Source organism: Canis lupus, chromosome 7 (assembly GCF_011100685.1).
Source record: "Canis lupus familiaris isolate Mischka breed German Shepherd chromosome 7, alternate assembly UU_Cfam_GSD_1.0, whole genome shotgun sequence".
Taxonomy (NCBI): Eukaryota; Metazoa; Chordata; class Mammalia; order Carnivora; family Canidae; genus Canis; species Canis lupus.
This window is the reverse complement of record NC_049228.1, coordinates 34424837-34445271: the sequence shown is the minus strand read 5'-3', so window position 1 is coordinate 34445271 and position 20435 is coordinate 34424837. Positions and strand designations below refer to the sequence as shown.

Genomic DNA, 20435 nt, shown 5'->3' with positions numbered 1-20435 from the left:
GACCGAGAGAGAGAGAGAGAGAGAGAGAGAGAGAGAGAGAGAGAGAGAGAAGCCAACACCTCACTGAGCAGGGAGCCCGACGTGGGACTTGATCCCAGGACCCTGGGATTATGACCTGAGCTGAAGACAGACACTTAACCAACTGATCCATCCAGGCACCCCAAAAACTAACATAGTATTAAATGCTAATTGTATCTTAATAAAATGGGGAACTTATATGTATTACATGAATTATTTAATAATTTACATATATTTAAATACATACACATTTAAATATGTACATGTTATACATTATAATCTATTATATGTGTATGTATGTTTTAAGTATATGTAATATATTCAAATTAACTTCAAATGCTAATTTAATAAAATAACAAGGGATATTAGTAAAAAAAAAAATGGCCAAGAAGAAACTGTGCCTCCTTCCATTCTTCCCTGAAATGGGGTCATGTGGACCAAGAGGCAGGAGGGTGGCAAGTGAAGACAACTCCGGTTTCTGGGATGTGAGTCACCAACACAAAGGACTCTTGGACCCGTAGTTCCTAATAAATAATGCAATTCTCTTTTATAGTGACTTCCTATGTGATTCATATTAAAAATGTTAGACTAACTGTAAGCCAATTCTTTAAGGAACTTTAAAAGTATTTTACTTGCTACAGTAAGTACACCCAAAAGAAAAATAAACCTGGAATTGTTTCTCTCAAAATAAGCTATAATAAAAACAGGAAGATCCTTTTTCTGATGGGACATCCTTATATTAAAAGGTAGGTCTCTTCTAAGGGCAAAAAATTATTTCATATGTTTTTTTCTCTTATGAAAGAGGCACTACTCAACTAGTACAAATGCTGAGAGATAAAAGAATTACTCAAGAAAAGTATCTATAAATGGCTACTCTCAAATGTTCATTATAATTGTTGACTTTTGTCACCATTTGAAAATTATTTTATCACCAACTGAGAAAATCACCCACAGCAAAAATAAAATAATTCCAATTTAGGAAAACAAACTGTTAATTCTTGTAAATAATTTCTTCCCAAGTCCTCAATTCAACAGAAGTATTTTTGAGTGCCTACTATGTGCTGGACATTGTATAGTATATATATACTTTTTTAAAATGTATATAATCCAGATGACCAGATAATTACATACATGTATACATCTCCAATCTGTCCACTCTTCATCTCACTCTTTCTTGTCCTTTATAACTATTAAAATGTAAACTAATTTCCTATATTTTGATTAAAAAAGAAAAACAAAATGATACATCTAATTTTTCATATTACCTCCTCAAATTTACAAGCATCTGGGCTACAGTAAATAACAGAAATTATTGCAACATTCTTATTCAGTTCTTGTAAAAATTTATAGCAGAAAATATCTTGTAAGTATTAATATTAAGGCTCCAGGATTCATGTTAAATGAAGTCTAACCACAATTTTCACGTTACATTTCTATATTTTGGGCCATCTTATTCTGTGTATCTTTGAATACTAAAGCTATTAATATTTTATGATAAAATAATTGAAAATATACTGAAATATAAGATTAAAATAACTTTGGTCATATTGCCCACTACTAATTACAGTGTTGTTGCTACTGCAGTATTCCCCACTGGTAGAAACGGAACCAAACACAAATAAAAAACAAGATTAAATATAAAAACATGCTAAAACAATTTTAAAAAACGAGAATGAAAGGCATTGTCAAGTAAGATAAAGATATTTTCACCATCTATAAAGATAAATAAATTGAAAGAACTGAAACTACTGCTATTCTAAAAGTTTTATCTGATTTTGCTACAGGAAAAATTATATGTAAATTTAAATGTGTGAAATTTTTATAGTTTAGAAAACATCTTTTTATTATTAAATATATTTATAATACCTTCAGGTTCTCATGATAAGATTAAAAATACTTAAAAGACATCAAGGATATAATTTCTCATCCTAAATTAAATAGTTAATTTCTGAAATTTTTTTCAAAATTGACAACTACCTTACATGAATTACAGCATAAAGGTTTCTATTCTACTGGCTTCTATTGACATAAAGCAATACAGAATTCCAATGGTTTTCTAGATTTTCTATTTCTGCTTCAAATGTAATGCTTTTTAAATACTGTAATTACAGGAATACCAATATTCAAGTATACCTTTCAAAACCAAAAATTTTTTTGAGTAGACATAAAAGTACAATTACTAAATGACAATTTCCAAAGAAAATGAGTTAGTAAGTCTGCTGCTATTCCAACAGTAAGCATGGTTTCTCAGTTATGGTTCAGCTATTAAAAATTGTGTGAAAATAAACTGCCCATTTATTCTTAGTAAAAAAAAGCAGGCAGTTGTGGCAAAACTATTTTATCTCTTAGATAATGCACGCATTTTTTATTATTTTTCAACTAGAACAAATTATAACTATTATATTCAATGTTACTTTTTTAGGAGTTGTCAGAAAAGTATCAGTTAAATATTCTGATTCCTAAAAGGAAAACACAAGAAAGCTTTAGGACTATTTTGCACCTAACTTTCAAGACCTTGATGTGCATTCTTTAATTTGTCAAATAAAATTCCTCTTCCTTAAGTATTGTGCTAATTGATTATATTTTATCTAAAATGTGCTCCTACCAAAAGGGCCCTAAAACATTTGGGAGGATCCTAAAGCATTTGGGTGTTAACTTCCCTGTTTACATCAAGACTTTAATAAAAATACAGGCCTTAAAAAAAAAAAAAAGGTACAGTGAGAGGTAGAAGATATTCAATTATCATCTTTGTCTACTTGTCCCTTTACAAATGCGAAAATTGGGGTCCAGTGGGATCAAATCAAACAATCGATTGAAGTTCTCTCAGCTGGACTAGAACCCAGGTTTTGGACTCTTCACCGAACTCCATTTCCACTCAAATGTGGAATCATGCTAAACCACAATGCTAACTCAGTTAACAAGCATCAACAAGCTTCTATTGGCAATAATTAATTTTTTTTAATGCAATAAAGAAGACACATCTTCTGTTTCTTTTCTGACAACTGTTATTCAACAAGAAGTTTTTCTCTGTGCTCTGTGTATTCTCTTATTAGTTAAATTCTGTCAATCTCTGACAACCAGAACAAATTTAAGACTCAGATCCCCTTTTTAAAACTAGGTTTATAAGACCATATATATCATTTCTTAATTTAAAAAATGTATTTTATAGGATTTTATTTTTTATCAATTTTACTGTTTAGTATAGGTGCTGGAGCCAAATAACATATTTCTTTTCTCTCAAACCAAGAAAAGCTCAAACATTTAGACCTATTTAAAATCTCCCAGCCTTTCCACTTGAAACAGAATGATTTTATAAGAAATCATATTTTAATTGTTCACAAAATCAGTTTGAAAAGACTGAGAAAAAGGAAACCCTCCCCTAAGGTGTCTAGACCACTTAACGGTACGGACGATGGAATTTAGCCCCCCTTCTGTCCCATATAAGTATACTGGACCTCCAAGAGGTCACCCTCTTTTACCACCTCCCCACTTTCTGTTACTCCTTGGTGAACCCGATGACAGAGAACATCCACAGCAATGCTCTGGCTATAAAACTCTAAAGAGAGTAAGAGAGGTAGAGTTTTACTACACCTAGAACATCCAAACCTCTTCCCTGAACACTTATGCTTGGATTCAAAATACTCTGACCACTGAAACCGCATGTCTGTCTTCAACTCACCTCTTAGCTGCTACTCTGCTCGTGACACAAAATGGATTCTCTTCCACTGGAAAATTGGACAATGTAACCTTATCTTGTTGGACGGTTTTCACTGAAATTAATGAGACGGTCTTATGTGAAGAGGAAACAGCAAATTTTAACAACAAAACTGGGTTTATTTTTAGAGACATAACTGATTGAAAAAAAAATCCTTCTGTACTGAGACATGGTGTACGTGATCTCACCTTATGGGGAGTTTTTAGAAAATTCACTTTAGCTGTGAGTTATAGAAATATTTCTGTAAAATCTATTTGGGGAACTTAAGAATTTATTGTACTTTGCTTTAACTCAAAAATAACCTATATTTTCTGACTAATTTGGCAAGAAGCTTCTAATGTAAAGTAGATGTTTTAGTTAATAAATATTTTGAGTATGACTCTTTTACATTAGCAGCATCCACATACAAAGAAGTAAATTTATCTATTCAATTTATTGACCATGTATTCAATCATGACGGCTGTGTGTATATATATATATATATATATATATATATATATATATATACACACAGCTTTTCATAGTTTAGAAGACACTTTCATATAAAGTACTAAACTTATATGCTATGACAATTAGAAAAATAACAGAACTCTTGCCTTCATTCACTTTCAAAAAGAAAAATGAAGGAGGCAAAGAACAGAGAAATATTGGGTAATGATTAGGATGGAATGTTTTTTTTTATCAAGATAAAATTGATATATAACAGGGTTTTACTGCTGACCTTGAACAACATGAGTGTTAGGAGTGTGGGCCCCTGACAAAGCTGAAAATCCACATATAATTTTTCATTCCCCCAAAACTTCACTATTAAAAGCCTAATGCTAAAAAAAAAAAACAAAAATAAAAAATAAAAGCCTAATGCTGACCAGAAGTCTTATCAATAATATAGTTGATTAACACATATTTTGTATATTCTATGTATTATATACCATTCTTACAACACAGTAAGCTAAAGAAAAAAGGTTATTAAGAAAGTCATAAGGAAGATAAAATACACGTATAGGACACTACTTATTGAAAAAAAATCGATGCATAAGTGGGCCCTAGTAGTTCAAACCCATGTTGTTCTAGGGTCAACTGTACTTTTAGGTATACAGCATAATGATTTGATAAATGTACATGAACATGCTTTTCAAAGGAGAGTAGGTCAATGGACTTAAAAGAAATCTGAAAAACTGATTTTACAGAGTTGAATTCCTCAAATTTCCAATGTAGTCTATTTATCCAGATTATTTAGATGAAGAAATTGGAATATCAGGCAGGCCCATCCCTTTTCCATGGGGAGTTTACCAACACAGGTTTACCTGCCAACTATACATCTGATCCCTATGTACAAAGGCACTTTGAGTTCTTAGCGATCTCTGCCTAATTTCTTCAGTATTTGCCATCAATCTAATCTGTCACTTGGCTCATTGGTGCCTGCATGCACTGTTAGTACATAGTAGGTAAAAAAGTCAATGCTTTGATTTGACTAAAATTATTCTGAGGAAGGAATATGGTCTGGTTCTCAAACAAGAAAATAAACCAGCAGTTTAAGAAAACATATGGAAGACAGAATGAAAATATCCAGCTATAGGGAGGTCACCGGGTTCTGCGCTGTCATGTGTGCTAAACTGTTTAAACCACTGACTTTACTAAGGACACCAATGATGTGCTGATCAAATCTGCCTGTGACATAGATGTGAGAGTCTAATTTATTATGTAGAGATGTCAAAAACAGAATCCAAAGTGGTTCAGACCAGCTGACACAATAGGTCCAAAAAAATTATCAACTTTCAGGGAGACAAATGCAGATACTTATATTTACTGTCCGATGTCAGGCAGCAGACACATGCCATTTGGAGTTTTAACTGAACTGAAGCTCAATAAGAATTCACAGTGAGAAATGTTTGATAAACACATAACGCAAAATGATAACTGGCTCTGCTGTTAGATTAATGTAAGCTCAGATGACTGGTCAGGTCATACCAAAAAAATCATATTCATTTATTGTGGTTCTAGAAAGCAACTAGATAAAATAAAACACAATCAGGAGAAAGAGATAAGGGTGGAGAATAGCAGTCATCAAGACATTAGAAAAAATAAGTTATTAACATTAATAGACCAGTTATTATTTGTTGTGTACTGTGTCATGGGGTTAACACAGATTATCTCAAATTTTACAAAACCTTGTAATGTAGTGATTTTAGGGGCACCTGAGTGGCTCAGTCAGTTGATTTCAGCTAAGGTCATGATTTCAGGGCCATGTAATCAACCTGACATCAGGGTCCACACTCAGTGGGGAGTCTGCTTGAAATTTCCCTCCCTCTCCCTTTCTCTGCCCCTCCTCCTACTCATACATGCTCTTACTCAAAAATAAAAAATAAGTCTTTACTAAAAAAAAGTTTTTTAAAACTGTTAATTTTAGGATGCCTGGGCGGTTCAGTGGTTGAGCACCTGCCTTTGGCTCAGGGCATGATCTCAGAGTCCCAGGACTGAGTCCCACATCGAGTTCCCCACAGGGAGCCTGCTTCTCCCTCTGCCTGTATCTCTGCCTTTCTCTCTCTCTCTCTCTCTCTGTGTCTCTCAGGAATAAATAAATAAAATCTTAAAAAAAAAACTGTTAATTTTATCTATCCTCATTTACAGATAAGAAAACTGAGGCTTGGACATCTTAAGTGATTTGCCCAAGTTCACCAAGTAGTAGGTAGTGAAGTAAGAATTTGACTTCAGACATCTACTTCAGGGCCTAACCTCTTGGCTACCACTCTACCTACCCATCCATCCAGTTATGGGATCCTAACTGCATGCAAGACACTGAAGCACTAGAGATATTAGAACAACGACTTAAAGGCTGGTGATCCACAGAGTTATTGTGGGGAACAGTGTTCAGACAAAGGGAACATCAAGTACCAAGACCTTGAAGTGGGAGTTTATCTGATGTGTCTGCAAAACACCATGGAAGCCAGTGTAGCCAGAGCAGAGAGATGGGGGAGAAAAGTAGGAGATGAAGACAGAGAGAAACAGGATCAAATTGTGTAGCACTTTCACCTTGTACATCTCTGTAAGGACTTTGCCTTTTACCAGAACTGAGATAGGGAACCACTAGAGGGTTGTAATCAGAAGAGTGACAAGATCTGGCATAAGTTTTAACAGGGTCCCTCTGGCTGCAAAGGGACTAAAATGGGGAGAAACAGAGGGAAGGGAAATCAGTTAGGACATTCTTGCTATCACACTGACAAAGAGATAGTGTCTTGGACTACAGTATAGGAGTGGATATAACTGGTGGGAGTATATGGATGGCAAGGAGGTACCCAAAAAGAGGTCTAATATCATTAATGATCAGGGAAATGCAAATGAGAACCACAATGAGATACCATTTTACACTATTAGAGTGGCAAAATAAAAAAAAAGTCAAATTTTATACTAATTAACTGCTATAAAAGAAAAAAAAAGGAACATTATTATAAAAGAAGGGCTTTTTGGGGTTGTTTTTTGGATTCTCTTAGAGAAAGAGAGGGGCAGGGGCAGAGTGAGAATCTTAAGCAGATTCCATACCTAGTGCAGAGCCCAGACATGGGGTTCGATTTCATGACCCTGACATCATGACGTAAGCTGAAATCGAGTCAGACACTTAACTGACTGAGCCCCGCAGGTGTCCCAAAAGAAGTTAGTTTCATCTTGATTCTGCCTACAACTTTTTGCCTGCCATAGCAAAATAAAGATGAACTAGGAGTTAGAGGATGTGTCCTCTAGTCGAGGCATTATCATTTATTACTGAAGTTCATCCTTCAGCTCACCTATGCATTCATTTACTCATTCATTCAACTGACAGATAAAACTTATTGTAAGCCTTCTCTGTGCTGGGTCCTGGGGACACAGGATGGATAAGAATACAGACTCTGACGGCAAATGGTTTATCACTATTACCGGCAAGTGATTTCAGCTTTCTGGGGCTCAGTCTTCCATCCTCATCTCTTGAGCCCTCTTCGTCCTGCAGGTACACACCGAAGAGTGCCTCTGCATATTCTGTCCCTTTTGCCTGAATGGCCTCCCCTTTCTGTCTCTTTGATCCAGACTAGGATGAAGTATGACTTGTATGGTAGGATCATTTTTTAAGCAACAGTGTCATTGATACAGTTCACATACAATTCTCTCATTAAAGTATACAACTGAATGTGTTTTAGTCTATTCAGAGTTGTACAACCATGATATTGGTCAATTTTAGAACACTTTATGACCTCCAAAGAAACCCTATGCTCACTAGCAGTCCTCCTCATGTACCCCCAACCTCCTCAGCCCTAAGTGACCACTAATCCTTCTGTCCTATAGATTTGCCTATTCCGGACACTTCCCACAAGTGAAATCATACAATATGTTGTCTTTCATGCCAGGCTTCTTTCACTCAGCATACTCTTTTCAGGTTTCAACCGTCTTATAGAAAGTACCAGTATGTCTTTTGATTTTACTGTCAACATATAGACAGAGATAGAGAAATAATAACATTTTATTTAGCCATTTATTAGTTGATGACCATTTAAGTTGTTGCCAGTTGGGAGCTATTATGACTAATGCTGCTATGAACATTGATGAACATAGTTTTGTGGGGACATGTTTCATTTCTCTTGGGTATATACATTGTAGTGGAATTGCTGGGTTATGTTGAACCTTTGGAGAAACTGCCAGACTTTTTTCCAAAGCAGCTGCACTACTTTACAATCCTACTAGCAATGCATGAGGCTCCAATTTCTCCACATCCTTGCCAACACTGGTTACTATCTGTCTTTTTGATTATAGCCATTCTAGTAGGTGTGAAATAGTATCTCATTTTGATTTTGATTTGCATTTCTCTGATAGCTAACGATGATGAGCAACTTTTCACATGCTTTTTCTGCCAGCTGTATATCTTCTTTGGAGAAATATCGATTAAGATTCTATGCCTGGGAGTGCCTTGGTGGCTCAGTCAGTTAAGCATCTGCCTTCGGCTCAGGTCCTGATCTTGGGGTCCTGGAATTAAGCCCCATGTCAGGCTCCCTGCTCAGTGGGGAGTCTGTTTCTCCCTCTCCCTCTGCCCTTCTCTCCCCCCACAACTCAAAGAAATAAATAAAATCTTTAAAAAAAAAAAAAGATTCTTTGCCTGTTTTTAATTGGGTTGTCTTTTTTGTTAAATTGTAAGCATACTTTTTGTTTTTAAGATTTATTTATTTATTTTTATTTATGATAGACAGAGAGAGAGAGAGAGAGAGAAAGAGGCAGAGACACAGGAGGAGGGAGAAGCAGGACCCATGCCGAGAGCCCGACGTGGGACTCGATCCCAGGACTCCAGGATCGTGCCCTGGGCCAAAGGCAGGCGCCAAACCGCTGAGCCACCCAGGGATCCCCAAATTGTAAGCATACTTTGAAAGTCCTAGTCATAAATCTCTTAACAGCAACATGATTTGTAAACAAGTTCTCTCACTGTGGGGGCTGTCTTTCCACTTTATTGATGGTGTCCTTTAAAGCACAAAAGTTTCCAATTTTGATGATGCCCAACTTATCTATTTTTTTCCTGCTCCTTGTGCTTTTGGTGTCATATCTAAGAAACCACTGCCTAGACCAAGGTCACAGTGATTTTATGCCTATGTTGTCTTCCAAGAGCTTTAGAAGTTTAGTGCTTATGTTTAGGTCTTCACTTTGAGTTAATTTTTGTAAATGGTACAAGGTAGCAGGTTCATTCTTTCACAAATAGATATCCAGTTTGCCCAGCACCATTTGTTGAAACACCATCCTTTCCTCCAATGAATTTTCTTATTATCCTTGTGGAAAACTGGCTGTTGAGTAGGATCTTTTTGAATTCTCTCCCACCACAGGAAGCCACCCCTTGCACTGAGCCCCCATCTTATCACATTTTACCTCCTTACCAGACTATATGAGTTGTGTAAGCAATACACATATTTTATTTTAAACGTATCTCATTGTAACCCCAATACTTATTTGTGAGTGCCATATAATAGTTTACCAACAACTATTAATTAAACAAATTAGTGCCTAAAAATGAAGTGATCATTCTCTACTCACCTGCTGTCTAATTATCTACAATATGAAGGGGACAGAACAAGTCATTAAAAGCTTTCTGGTTCTCAGTACCCATCATACCACTGCTTCTGACAACCCAAGGCCCTCCCTTTGATTTTTCATGTGACCAATGAAAGGAGAGAGACTAAAGAAAAAAATCACCTCCATGAATTATATTGCTATGTGATTAGAAAGCATCTTCTGAAAAATGCCAAGCTATATCAAGTTACTCTCAACAACCAGTAATGGTTTAGGGTGAAGATGTGGAGAGAAGGAGGTTATAATAGCTATTATAGTTTTTAAAAATCTTATTGTTATTATTATAGATCCCTCCTCAAAATACTGGATAGAAGATAATGATGGATCTGTGGTCATGTTTGCCTTCTCTGAGCTAGAGTCTAATGGGAAGCAGAATATGTAGAGGTAAAAGCCTGGTTATTCTCTGTGTAAATGTCTTTAGAATGCATTCTAAAATATTTCTCAGGGCAGCCCCAGTGGTGCCGCCTGCGGCCTGGGGTGTGATCCTGGGGACCCGGGATGGAGTCCCATGTCAGGCTTCCTGTAGGGGTCCTGCTTCTCCCTCTCCCTGTGTCTCTGCCTCTCTCTCTCTCTCTCTCTCTCTCTGTGTGTGTGTCTCTATGAATAAACAAAATCTTTAAAAAAATAAAAACAAAAAAAAAAATCTTTCTCATTTTCTCCTCTACTTCCCTACCCCCTTACCCTCCACTCTTCTTTACTCCTCTTATTTTTATAACTGAGACAGTAACTCTAGGATCCTCTCGTGTCTTCTGGCTGATGAGGTAAATCTAAGGTACCCTAAATTCAGCATTTAGAGACTTAAGACTTTAGGCTCTGATCAAGAAAAATCGTTAGCTAGTCATAACGTCTTGTATGACATATTAGTAAGATACACACAAAGATAAATATCCACATGCAGATTTTCAAATATAAACACAAATAGATATCAGATCCATTGTTCTAACTCCTCCTTCAGATTAAAACATATCTGGTTCTTGTTATAGAAATCTTTCTATTCCTTCAATCACTTTAATCACTATACACCTTATATATAGTAGACCTCCAGTAAGCAGGAAAGAAACAATGACCCAGCCCTATAATTCAATATTAAACTTAAGTGCAGAGACTCAAATTAGGACAGGACAATTATCTCTTAGTATGAGTAAATTCAGATGTCTTTTTTTTATTTTTTAAAAATTGAGAGAGAGAGAGAGAGAGAGAGAGAGAGAGAGACAGCAAGTGGAGAAGAGAGGCAGAGAGAGAGAAAGAGAGAGAGGAAGAAAATCCCAAGCTGAGTGCAGAGCCCAACATGGAACTCGATTCCATGACCCATGAGTCAAAGCCAAGTGTCAGATGCTCAACCAACTGAGCCACCTAGGTGGCTCTGAGTGAATTCAGATTTCTGTGCATGAAATCCTGAGCAAATTAAAAGGGGTCCAAAAGAAAATGCAGTACTTGCAATGATGGGATAGTCTTTTAAGTGGAACAGTTCTTTCTAGCCTATCTCCTTAAGATACCCATAGAAGTTTTACCTCCCTTTTTTCCTTGGCTACTATTCTAAGAAGACCAGAGCCCTTCCTCACACTTTAATGGGAACTTTCAACAACGAGTTTGACTTATGATTTCCTAAGCCAGGCTAATGCTATCAGTTGCATGATTTATTACCATGGAGAGAGACAGATCAGACACAGAATGAATATCAGAACTTCAGCTGTTAAGTAGAGAGATTTGATACACAGAACAATTTTCCATTCCTCATGGAGAGGACAGAAGGCAAGCCAGATGTAAGGACACTGGTGCTTTATTGTCTTTTCCCTAAAAACTAAATGTTACTGCAGCTGATCCACTTAAAAACAGATGTTAATAGCAAAAAGGGTTAAATTACTTTGACAGCCTGTTAACGAGAATAATAGGAAAACCTAGACACTATGCAATTTATTAATAGTCAGCTCTATCTAGAAGCTTTGTCTCAGGTAGTCTTTCACACCGCACTCCAATGAGGGTCAGGGAAATATTCCAGGAATATGTGAGATCTCTGAGAGGTTAAAAAAATTATTTTCATTCTGATGATTTAAAAAAATCAAAATGCAGAGACTTAACATAATCATATTCTAACCACAGGATTTCATTCCACGGAAGCATTTATGCAAGCACCAAGTGGAAGCATTAAGGGAAAGCATTAACTATTAGTATCATTGTTCTCTAACAGGAGAACACTCCTGTCATCCTGTGGATCATGGGTTCACAAGGAAACTCTGGCTGAGGATATTTAATTCCACGGGTTTTGGGAAGGCTGGCTACTCCTCTAAAATACTTCCTTAGACAGTTTGCTTTTGCCTGAAATGTTTCCAATAGAACTTCATTCTTAATTCAGAAGAGGGCTTTAATCCTTATTGCAAATTAAAGTCTATCTTGTAATTAAATTCAACTGCTTAAAAGACTAGACATTTTATTGTTCTATTATGAATCATAATGAAAAGAATATGATCTAAAATTGATGACAGTAAAATTTCATCTTTATCAAATCAGGTGAATAACTGGAAAATCTGAAATGACACTTGAGACTCCATGTAATTTATATTGATTTTATTAATACTTAATTCATAATTAAGAGGGGTAGAGAAGTATTGCCTATGTTTTTGGTAACAAAGGAATTTTGAGCTAGAGAAAAACCTTAGCTATCATTTCTCCAAGCTTTTCACTCCCCTGGGAAAAAAGGTGAAGCTCTGAGAGGTTTGCTCAGGAAATTAGCCAAAAAGCCAAATCAAGAAGTCAAATAAAACTCTGTACTCTGTATTTTACCTTCCATCGTTAGTCATGTAGAAACCTTCTACAAATCATTAAGGTAATTGTGAATACTTTATTTCTAAAAACTAATCCTACTTGATTCCAACATTATTTACAAAATGACATTTTATTGTATATTATCTGAAATTTGAACATCTTGAAATTATTCCATTATATAGAAAATATTACAAAGGAAATGAAAAACCTATGCAAACATTCCCCAAACACAGTATGATTTCTGTGCTTGACTGCAGAGTGTGCAGTATGTTATATAATAGGCAATTACACTGGGATTCTGAACCTTATAGAAAGAAGCCCATTCTCTATGGGCAATCTTTTATAATGGAGACGTGGCACTGGAGATATTGAGGTCAGTTATACTAGCGTGCCTTGGAATCAAAAGACACATACATCCATTCAATGCATCTTCCTTTCCCACATGCCAATCCCACTCCCGCCTTTGCCCCATCCCCATTCCTTTGCTCAAGCTGACACATTGGACCTCCCAACCAAAATGCCTTCCTCTCATCCACTCTGGGCAACAGCCTACCCATTCTTCAAGGATGCCAGCTCTCCCTCTTCTAAATCCCCATACCCTTGTATAGTTTGCTAATTATAGTTACTGGGATCTCTTGAACATTTACATATTTGCATACCTGTCTTACACTTTCCCTTCTTTAAGAACAGAAAAACAGAAGCTCATTCGAGGCCAGTATGGTGCATGCAGTATATGGTTGTTGAATTAAAGTGAAGTTGAGGGCAAAAAATTCTGAATTTGCGTCTGTTCTAATCCAAATCTGACTTATTATTCTTTCCTTTGAAAGTACATGTAAATGGCCCTATTAAAGTGATCACTCTGAAGAGCAAGCAGCAACACATAAAAATGCTGGAGGTATCGTTACATGAAATATGCAAAAACCAAAATTATACCTAGGCTTTGTTTATTACTTGAAAATATCATATATGCATATGGACAAAAAGTAGAAGGTAAAACAGAAAAATGAAAACAATTTGCTCTATTGGGTGATGGATTTATTGGCTTCTGTGAATGTGCTTATGTTTATATGATAAATATTGTTTAAAATGTATACATCTGTGGTAATTAGTAATATTTATACTGAATATCAGTACTAATATTTCTGGACTGTTAAAAAAAAAAGGCACACATAGCTGTCCTTTGTCTAGTGCTTTCTAGCTCGCTGGCCCATATGGACACACAAGGAGTTTCAGGCCACCTGGTAGCTACCACAATTGCAGAGCTGGTACCTGAAAAGATGCTCCGCAAGAGGGGCAGGTAGGTTTGTAAGTTCAACTATTAAAGTCAAAAGAAGCATGCAAAAAAGTTTTTTTAAGAACCAAACTATAAATCATCCAGTGAAATAGAAAATATAGCAAAAATTCCTTGAGTTCAGTTTAGTTTTATATTCCTATCCAAAGACAAACATTTATTTCTAAATGTTTACCCCATAAGGGATATGCTTTCTAAACGGGCTTGTTTTATGTCCAATATGTACCCTCATCTCTAAATCGCCCTAAATTGCTATCTTCATATATATTGTTTCTGCTTATACATTTTATTTTTAAAAAATACATTATTATAATGAATAGCATTACCATCTTTCCTGGAGAATCAAATGACTCTTTTTTGGGTGTATGAATTTCTACTGTGTTTTCATGAAAGACATACACATGTACTACCACCTAAAACCTCTGCCCAAATCATTAACAAAGTTACAAATGGTAAATGCCCCAACTACTCCAATTAGGTATTATTCACTGGGTTGATTTGGAACTGTTCCTTTGTGGGGAAAAAAAAAAGAAAGTTACCTTTTCACTGCTAATTTTGTGACTTTCTTGATATACTTATGGTTTAAAATGAAGAAACAAACTTTGGTGTTTGAGAAAAATTAGAAGTTCAATAATCTTCTATTAAAGGAAGATATTTTTTATTTACATAATCCCATTTATCCCATTTAGCATCGTGCCACGCAAGAACAAAAGAGGCTGATTTATTAGACACACGCCAGGCTGAAGAATTTTCTCAGAATTCTTGGTTAGGCTGTGATAAGAACAGAGATTTATCTGAACAATGCTTTAGGGCGTACTTAGGGAAGATGCTTTAAAAAAAAAAAAAAGCTTTATTGCATCATACACATGGAACCAGATTCTGACTCTCATGGGCTGGAGCCAGCATGAAGTTCACACTACATTAATTTGCACTTGTCGATATGCTGCTTTGCAAGTATTTTGTAGGCATGTTCAAATGTGTACCCTGTCTCCTCAACTAGAATATAAACTCCCTCAGGGCAGGACCTGGGTCTTCCAGCTACCACCCCCACAGTTCCACTGGTCTGGGTCAGGAGCAGGGAGAGTCAGGAGCAGAGAGAGGGAGGTGCTAAGCCTCCAGTAGTGGAAGCGGGTGTGAAGAACAGTGGAGAGCAACTCTGTCATCACCAGGACCGAGTGATTACATGTGCTAGCGGCATGCCCAAGTGGCCCCTCTCCCAGTCAGTTTTTAGAGGCAGAAGTGAGACTGCAGGTGGTAGTTGGAAAGTCTCTCAAGTCTGGCTCTCCAGAAGCTATCCATTATCTCAATATATCCCCCCAAGCCTTCTGACGAGCGTACATGGCGTTACAGACACAAAGTGGAGAACAGAGCTGAGGAGGATTTCACTTTAATGTGTAGGTGCTAAGTTCCAAGTAGAAAAGACGGCTACCACTACTAGCCACTTTAGCAGGCAGAGTGAAATATTCTGAGGATGCTTTTACAATCCACTAAGAGACATCGGACCTTAGAGGTCCATGAGCTGGGTCTTTGGCAAACTGCCAGTTCTGTTTGAAACTGGCAATTTCAGGGAACAAAGTTCTGTGACCTGTTACTGTGATCTACTTCAACCTTCCTACTGTCTGAAAGTTCTTATGTCAGGCTATTGTGATTACCAATTGCTGTGATTAAATTGCTTTGTTCTTATTCCTTCCATACTGAGGATCAAGCACAGGTGTTTAACTTCTTCCTTGAAAGAATCTGTCAAGTCCTTGTCGGCAGTGAAGCAATGTTTTAGGCTTCTCTAAGTAAAAAGGCACAATTCTTCTATTTTTCTTAATTGTTTTAATTTCTCTGGGCTTAAGTAAGACCTCCTTTTAGGACTTGCAGGGTTTCCTCACATCTTTACACAAACCCATACAAAATAGATGCACTTATTCCAACAATCTAATTAATTCAACTGAACTTTAGAGATAATTCCCGTGTTGATACAATCCACATGTAATGTCAGTACTAAAGTGCTGAATCATACTGCTGGAGATAGGAGCTCAAATTCTTTCTTGCCCTAATTCTTGTAGCCAAAATTTTCTGATCTACTTCTTTTTTTATATGCCCTACCCTAAAATATTTGATCAAGTAATTTTGAACCTCAATGTTTCCTGTTTAATTGCAACCACAATTCCAAAGTTATAACTCATGCAATGCTGGTTAAAAAAAAAAAAAAAAAAAAAAGTCTTCTTGTCTCCTGAAAAAAATTTTACCAATGTAAAAGAAACTCTAACTGTAAAACAAGTTTTATATCTATGTTTACATCTAAGTCATTATTTTTAAAGAGATCTATTTATTTATTTGTGAGAGAGAGAGAATATGGGTAGGGGATAGGAGTAGAGTCCCCGCTGAGCAGGGAGCCAAACTTGGGGCTCGATCCCAGGATCCTGAGATCATGACCTGAGCTGAAGGCAGACGCTTAACTGATTGAGCCATCCAGGGGCCCCTCTCATATGAGCCATTATTAAGCCATGTACCACTGCTAAGATAACAACATTAAAACCTATCATACCGTCATTTGGCAATGCTATGAGATGACTAAGAGACCAGGGATGAGGCCATGTGCCATACTGCAAAATACTCTAAAACTATTAAGTTATCATCTAAGGTTGATTAGTCTTTAAACTCAAAGCTCCACTTTTTAGTAAGGCAGGAGAAACTTAAGCCATGCAGTTCTATTTCTATACCAAGGTAGAAGGTGACAAACTTCTACAAAGGCTCAGATAGTAAATATCTTAGTCCTTGTGGGCTACAGGGACAGAGTCTCTGCCACAACTCCACTCTGCATAGCAGGAAAATGGCCATCGACAATATATAAACAAACATATATGGCTGTGTTCTAACATAACCTTATTTGTAAAAACAGGCAATAGGTCAGATTGGCCCATGAGTTGTAGTTGGGCAGCCCTGTCTTAGGGGTACAAGGACATGGGCATGTTAAACACTCGTGCATGTCTGTATGTGCAAGTGGGGTGTTTCTATTTGTAGCAGTACACCAAACGTCTGCCTGCCTATCCTCACAGACTTGGTAGCATTATGGGCCTGTGGTCAGTGCAGTAATACAGGGCTTAGAAGGTTGCTGTTTAGAAGGGTGCTGAGCCTTGCTGTTTAATGCTCTGTGGTCAACATCTTGAAATTTTTAATGATTATGTATTGGCATTTGTGTTTTGTCAGAGAAGTCTGATGGGACAGTGGCCACCCACTCCTATCTGTGGTTCTGTCTCTTCATTGCCTCCCAGCATCCTCGAGGTGTTACTCAGACACGTCCCCTGCAGTTTCCTCTTCTGGACCATACTTTGGGATTTCGCAGCCATCTGCCTTAGGTGGAACCTGGTCATAGCAGTGTAAGGGTGGGTGTGGGTGTGGGTGGGGTTGTGTTCTACTATTGCCCTCTGCCTCTGGCAGGAACCCAGATTGAGCCTAGGGAAGATTAGGTTGAGTGTATCACCCTTCCATCCCAGGATATGGAGGTGATCATCCCTGCCCAACTGCCAGCACTATTGCACACTCAGTAGACCAATGTGGAGTCTCTGCTCATCCTAATCCAGATACCCGTATGTCTACACTCCCCCATGAGAATGACTATGCTGAAGGTAGTCCAAAGTTAAATAGCAAATAAAAAACACCATAACTAGGTGAGAGAGAGAGAGAGATTAAGACTATAAAAGGACAATGTTTTATATTATAAATATAAAATATAATATAATGCTACCTCTAGCATCACTTTTTTCCTGCATTTTGAACAAAGAGTCCTGCATTCTTCTTTTCCACCATGCCCTGATCAACCCTCTGAGTTCTAAAGAACCACCTTCTGAGATTCATCTACCAGAATAGAAGGTGGCAAGGAAAATTCTACTTCTGCATTGGCCATAACCTTTGTAAGTAAACCTTTGCAATGCCAGAATAACAAGGCTTCCTGCAGCATTCTCCAATCTTAAATGTAAGACTCTGAAATTAATTATGAATTTTGGGTTTCAGAAGCTAAAAGGATATGATGATTGGGGTTGCTGCATGGTGGCCACTTCCCTTATATAGTTTGCTATAGGATAAATTCATATTTCTTTAGAATGATGATGTGGCACATTATAAATATAGAGCACAATCAAAACATATGTAGGAAATTTAATATGACAACGGTAGATAAAGAAAGTTGAAATTTTTCTAAGATATCCCTTTATTTCCTATTAAAGAAGATAAAAACCATAACATTCTGACATATAAAAACACACCTGAATGTCTGGTTTGAATAAAATAAACCAGCTTTATAAAGCAGAGATTGTGGAGATGGTCAGAGAAGTCTGAGTATGGGCTGGGCATTATAAAATATTAAAGAATTATTGTTAGTGTTGTCAAGTGAGATGACGACATAGTGATTATGAAAAAAATCCCTCATAGACACACATCGAGGGATTCATTGGTGAAATAATATCATGTCTGAGATCTTCCTCAAATACTTTTCAGCAAAAGGAGCAACAGAGGAAGGAGACAGAAGAGAATGTGGAAGAGAAGATGAAGAAACAGACAATGACAAAATGAGAAGGAGAGGAAAAAAACATGAGATAGATGGAATAGGATTGGCAAAATGATGAACTGAGGTGATGGAAATATGGGAATTCATTATAACCTCCTTTTCATATGTTTTTCAATTCCCATAATGGATTCTGTGTGTGCATGTACGTGTGTACCTGTTGCCTAGAAAAATTTTCAAATAAAAACTGGGGCACGGATTTTTCATTTTCCTCCATACCAAATGTCTTTTTTTTTTTTTTTTTTCTGGTGCAAGAAGTATCCTCTCAGGCTGACAGGAGTGCTCTACACTGAAGAGATACAAAGGAGTTGATGGGAAGGATAATTCGCCCATGAGTTCCTGACACAATATAAAGAAGAAAAAGAGAAAGTGGGAGGAAGAGATCGCTATTGTTATTCCCCTAACCCTTCCTTCTAATTATGCCAGAGTCAAGGCTCGGGTCACAAAGAAAATGATTTTGGTGGTCAACCATTTGCCCTATTTTGTCTACATCAAAAAAAGCCCTTGTTCTTACCACATTCCAATCTCACAGTTTCCCACCTACTTTAAAAATATATCAAGAGGCCAGATTAACAAAAATATGAATAAAATGACTAGATCACAAGGAACGCTTTGTTTGTAAACTGAGAGATGGCCTTCTTGTGATGCTGAATTGTATGATGTGTAACACTTTAAAAGTTAAATACACTTTATATTATTGTAAGTATTTCTGATAAATGTTCAACATACCCAGCTTTTAAAAGTTGAATGTAAATTTCTCTCTTGACTGCAGATGGTGGCCAAGCAAAGTAGCTCTTTGGTCTTACAGACAGAAGGTCAGGTCATGGCTGAAAGACCAAAGAACAATTGCTGCTTTGCTCCTCCAGATCATCCATGGAATGAGACACTACCACTTTCTTTTCTGAAACTGTCTGTTCAATACAAAATAGTTACAAAGAGTACCTATAAGATTTCCTCACATTCTGTCCAAGAGAAAATGATAACAAGCACATCACATCACAAACATCTTGTAATCATTCTGAGGGTTTATTTCTAACCTCCTAAGAAGGCACATCTTTATCTAAAACAACACTAGAAATCATTATGAAAACTGCTAATGTTTCACTATTTAGCAGGAAATGTTTACAAATGAAAACAGCTCCTTTTAAAATCCTGTAACTTCAGATCATTACTGGTTAATTGCAATGAGCTATATCTCTGAAAGACAAATATTGCAAATACTTCTACACATTATTTACAAGTGATATGATAATCTTACTATTCCAACAGTGTTTTTCTTCCTAGAACATTATCTTCTAATTTTAAATAACTCACTCTTCCTATTTTTTTTCCAGTTAGTCCAAGTCGGTATATTGGGCAGATACTATAGAATAATACAAAAGTATATAACAATGCTAGGTAGCATACCAAGATGATACTTTTTTTTTTTTTTAAGTCATAATATATCAGGAAAGGAAAGGAAAGTTCTATTTGGTTTGGTAGTGCTAAACCTTTAGTCGCGATAGAGAGAATTTACAATTCCACTATCAGGCACGCCCCCAACTGGATGCAATAAAAGAGTTTAAATATCTGTATGTGTTAATAATGAAAATTCTGAAAATTAAAACTCCTAACACTCTGAATATAGTGGTACTAAAGCAGAATCTGATTTTGGTTGTTCAGATATTTATTTAGTGCTAGGAATTTCAGTTATGACTTGAAAAACTATTTCAAGTACTAAATTTCATTATCACTTTAATTTTTAATACTTTTCCCAATTGTCTTCTCATCGCCTGAATGAAGAGTTGAGCGGGTTGCAAGGGAAAAAAGATGCTGGAAAGTATGATAAAAAGCTATGAACTAGAAATATATTTGAAAAATTTACTTTTACATTTACCTACTTTTAAATTGTGATTTTTAAAAAATATTGACACTGAGAATTCATTTTAATTGAATAGATTTAACAATCTGCTTTCGTTGAATATAGAGAATGAAAGCCTTTGATGTTCTGTACTGTAACACAAAAATAGAAAATCCAAAGTAAG

At 36.4% G+C, this 20435-nt stretch overlaps 1 protein-coding gene and 1 long non-coding RNA gene across 15 annotated transcripts in view; one reads left to right on the top strand and one right to left on the bottom strand.

The window, feature by feature from the left end:
• The window catches only part of SDCCAG8 (SHH signaling and ciliogenesis regulator SDCCAG8), a 236206-nt gene that overhangs the window by 131899 nt on the left and 83872 nt on the right, over positions 1 to 20435 (bottom strand). The gene's annotated exons all lie outside the window — the stretch shown is intronic.
• On the top strand, positions 9043 to 20034 carry LOC111096692. 2 transcript variants are annotated; one of them, XR_005362215.1, is made up of 6 exons: positions 9043 to 9099; positions 10093 to 10189; positions 13757 to 13865; positions 17632 to 17761; positions 18345 to 18478; positions 18667 to 20034. It is a non-coding gene; the product is annotated as an uncharacterized LOC111096692 (long non-coding RNA). The 2 variants fall into 2 exon arrangements; XR_005362214.1 differs by having other exon boundaries at positions 17602 to 17761.